Consider the following 4,705-nt stretch of genomic DNA (forward strand, 5'->3'; position numbering starts at 1 on the left):
AAGAAGAAAGTTGCTTCAATTAGATTAGTAGTGTAATTCTCAGGGGATGAAATAGGAGCTAAACTAGTTTCAGCTTCTTTCTTCCCCCCCCCCAAAGCATTAGAGTTACAAGTAAAAGATGCATACTCTATCTTCCTAACTTGACTTCATCTTTAAAGATGTAATGGAATTGTGCTTTAATTAATGATTGCTCTGGAAAAGATCAGGATTTTTTAAATCACAACTGAAGTCATATTTTTTTTTTTAGGAGAAAAGACAAAACACGATCTTTTATTCCTAAATGCATTGCCCAGCCTCCTGCAAAGCATCAGCTACGCTCAAACAAGATATACAAACTAAATCTACCATTAATGAAATGGAAAGAGTAGCCCCTCTGCTGGATTTCTTCCCTCAGTGTCATCAGTGACTGGGAGCATGTAACTCAGCAGCAACACCATGTTCAACATAAATATTTTCCCCACAACCATGGAGAGCCAAGGGGACGTCCAAAGAGCAGTTCATTTTATCACTGGGAAATTAAGCACTGCTTCGAAAATGTCCTTATAGAGGAACAAAATGGTCTGCCAAGCTGCATGCTGGAGGGAAGAAAGAGTCAGAAAGGAATGACATGATGGAGAGAGAGGGGCTTGAATAAATGCTCACACGATGTATTTATGTGAATAATCTCCAACATGTAGCTCTTTTCACCATTCACACACGTGACTCAGACTCTCAGAGCAGCTGAATTTGTGCTGCGAGACTAATTAAAGGAATTGTGAGGGACAGCGAGAAAACAAATGAGGTTTAGTTTGGAAGATGACCAGAACAGTGCCAAAAGAGGAAAGGCTGATAAGAACAGGACAAGAGCACTGTGTCCCCGCTCGCTGGTTGTTGTTGGCTGTCTGTCGCTGACTCGGTTGCTATGTGGCTCCAAACAAGTGAACAAGAAAAATGCGTGTAGGTCATAACCCCCATGAAAATAGATAATGGCTGACTACATCGTTTTACAGCTCAGCATGATACTTAATAGGACCCACATGGGGTTGGCATACAGTTACTTTGACCATATTTAATAACTTCAAAATACGCCAAAATTAAACTGTTGTGTGACCCATTGTAAGTAACTTCATTGAAGTGAAGTCTTTGCTTTTCTCCTTCTCTCTTTAGAAATAGCTGTTTTTATTGCCCTGTCTGTTACACCCATGTTTGGGTCAGGGCCTGGATCTGAGGTCATTATTGATGGCAGACTCTGATTTCTGACGGCTGTAAGGGTCAGTGATTGTGGCGCTTTGTCAGGAGGTGAAGTAAGCTGTGAATAAACTAAGGGCATGTAGAACTGTTAAGCTATTTTAGTTGTTGAAAATAATGAATTACTACACTTTGATTACAACAGTTAAGAGGCAGGAGGAAAGAGACTTCCATCTGTGGCAGAACAGCTCCATCAACTGGTCACACTGCAGACTGTGTGGTAATTTATTTTCAGGGAAAGTCACCTGAGCTGTGGTCTTCATTCATGTACTGGAAGATCTATCAGTCCATTATCCATCAACTGTTTATTATATTCAGGGTCGCTGGGGGGTTGGAGCTGTTCTCAGCTAACATTGGGCGAGAAATGGTGTACACCAGTGATACTCAACTTAAGGGTTGTGGGCCAAATGCAGCCCAGATAGGATGCCAGGTGGCCCAATGGCCCTTTTGTAATTCACAATGAAAATAAAATGATTAACACTGGGATTTTTTTTTTTTTTTTGGCAACTTTAATGTAGATAAGGTGCCTCTTGCTCATCTGGTGTGTTTGAGAGTTTGTGCCCCATATAAGCTGAGATCTTTGCTGTGTCCCTTTGCTGCATGTCATTCCCCCCTTTTAACTCACATTTCCTATCTACTTTTGGGTGTCCTGTCATTAAAGGCAACCCACCCCTCCCCAACCCCCAACAAAAAAAAATCTCAGAAAATGTGCCAGAGTGCATCAGAATATAGTTTTTTTTTAAAATTAAAAACAAAAACACAAAACAAACAAACAAACAAGAAAAAGATCCCTCAGTCGAGGGATCAAGCAGATACTCTGAGCCCCGAATGTCCTCAAATCCTTGAAACGTCCATTCATGTACTGTACTGGGCAGCTGCGATTGGTTTTGTCTCTCGGCAAAAATGAGTGAAGACAGCAAACATACAAATGTTCAAAACAGGGAATTAATTTAATATATGTACCGATAAATATTATTAAGGTTTGTTTTAACTGGCCCCTGGTCTCCTGTCATGTTGCAAAAGTGGCCCCAGGCAAAGCCCTAACACCCTGACAACTCATGCTTACATTCACACCTAGGGGCTTACAAATGTTTATAGAGAAAGATGTGACTTGTTAACAGATTTTGGGAAAGGAATGCTCTTTATTCACTGTATTCATCCATGTCCATGTTTGTCTATTTGACCTGGAAACAGTTTTGAAAGGAATAAGAGGTGGAATGGGAAGTCTCTCTGACTCTGACTCTTTACTGAGAAGTCCATGAAGGTGCCAATTTTACTGCCAGAATTCATTTTTATCTCGTTCTCTTCACACACAGGTCACTACCTTGTATAACTTCACAGCTGCTGAGGCAAAACTGAGAGAAAATAGAAAACTGTTAACAAACCACATCGCCCATTTGCAGCTCCTGCCAAAGCGAGAGGTCATCTGAGGTCACCCTCTGAAAGACCTTTGATCAGACAGTCTCGCAGCAATGAGGTTTCCTGGCAACACAACCAGATCCAAACAGCATCGTGTTGTGATCTGTGAGGCAGCAGCATCAGTGAAGGTGAGAGCACAGCCATGCACCTGGGGATGGTGATGATGTGAGGAGAGGTGCTGAATCAAGCTTTTAGTGAGAAGAGAGCAAAGAAGAGAGAGCTCTAACTGTCCTCCTCTTCCTCATCTGTTCATGTGACACAAACAGTTTTCAGTTTCAACACAAGAGGGTGGCACATTCTTTCAAAACCTTCCAGAACAGAACTGACAGAGTTTGTGTGTCAGTAAGGATTAAATACTCTTCTTCTCCTCCTTTGTGGATGTCTGCGATTTGAACCCCTTCTCATACTAAAACAAAGATGATCTGTAGTATACAGTGCTGAATTATCAGCTGGTCAAAGTGCTCTGGCTGGGGCTCTAGATCCCCAGAGACCCTGAAAGCCCCATAATTATTGTGTGTCAGATGATTTGTGGTAATTTGATTAATTGAAAATGTTATTTAGAATATGCACCACCAAAGAACAAAATCAGCCCAAAGGAAGAGGACATATCAGAGCATTATTGCCAGTTTTGTCTAAATGTCATGTAGCAGAATGTGTCAGAATAACGCATATCCATGCATTGTCCTGAAAATACTTTTGTTTACACAGTAACATCTAAAAAGAAGTCAATAAAGGCCCACAACCATTTTTTATCAATGGAGTCCACTACTGGAGTATACAATATGTATACGATACAGTATCTAATAGAGTGAATTTACCATGTGTTGTTAAATACTTGCTCTTCATATGTAACTGTCAAACCAGCGTATAGTTTGGATTGTGTTGGATAAAATCTAATTGATATATATATATTTCTCTCAGTTGTAGGTGTACTGTCCTTATTTATACTCCAAATCGTAATGTGCAAATTGGTGACAAAGTACAGAAATAACCTGATTAAATGAGTGTAGAAACATACCAAATGTACTTGCTTACATACAGGGAAAGAGGGGTTGCTGAATAGTCTGAAGACCATGACATATATGTGAACCATATGGTCATAGCTCTCATAGTCACCAGATCTCAAGCTAATTAAGCACCCACAGGAGATCTGACGTCTTATGAAATGTTTTGAGGAAAAGCCTAGCCCCGACTTTTTTGTGCGCATGTTGATTTGTGAACAGATCTTGTGTTTTTCCCCTCTTAGACTGTTTAAAGGAGCCCCAAACGTAACTCACTCCGTAACTATTTCAGAAAACAAAAAGAAACATTGGAGACAAGTACTAAAGCAGACTTTTTCTCCCTTATTTCCTACTCCACTAACGCTCAAATCTTGCGACCTCTAGTGTACATATGGGTTAAGAGCACAAATTGCATGCTTTAAAATCATTGCATTCATTGATGGCCACTTGGGGGCGGTAAACATAATCACATATTATCACCTCATAAAGTTAATATGGAGAGCTTGTTAGCAAGCAGTTGCCTGTTTATACATTGAGCAGACACAGAGCAGCTTTGGCATTAATTTGGAAACTCTGGTCACCTGATGAATGTAAGTCCAGTACTCTCTCTTCTTTCTACTGTGGTCGGGCCTTCAACAACTCCTGAGGGAAATATGTGTCTCTTTACCAGTTAAATACTTAACTTTGCTCACCATGTAATAGCTAACTTTGTCTGTTTGGTTTTTGGTGCTGACCAGGTAACGTATGGTGGGTTTATCAGAGTTTCTCACTGAAAATAACCTCCTTTTGATTTTGTAAATATGCTAATGAGAGTGGTGATACTGAACCAAAACTGTAAAGTTGTGGGACATAAAACCAAAACAATGAGCTGAAAGATGCTAAAAACCCTCCTAGAGTTGAGGTGAGCTACAGAGTTGGGTAATAATTCTCTGTGGCTTTGTCACCATGACCGACAAGGTTCACTGTCACTCATTCATTGTTAAAATGAAAATATTTATCAGAGCAGCTACAAAGCCAAAACATGAACATCATCATCTTAAACTGACACAAGACACCAG

The sequence above is a fragment of the Plectropomus leopardus genome, chromosome 9, assembly GCF_026936395.1.
Source record: "Plectropomus leopardus strain MGB_pleo_1.0 chromosome 9, ASM2693639v1, whole genome shotgun sequence".
Classification (NCBI taxonomy): Eukaryota; Metazoa; Chordata; class Actinopteri; order Perciformes; family Serranidae; genus Plectropomus; species Plectropomus leopardus.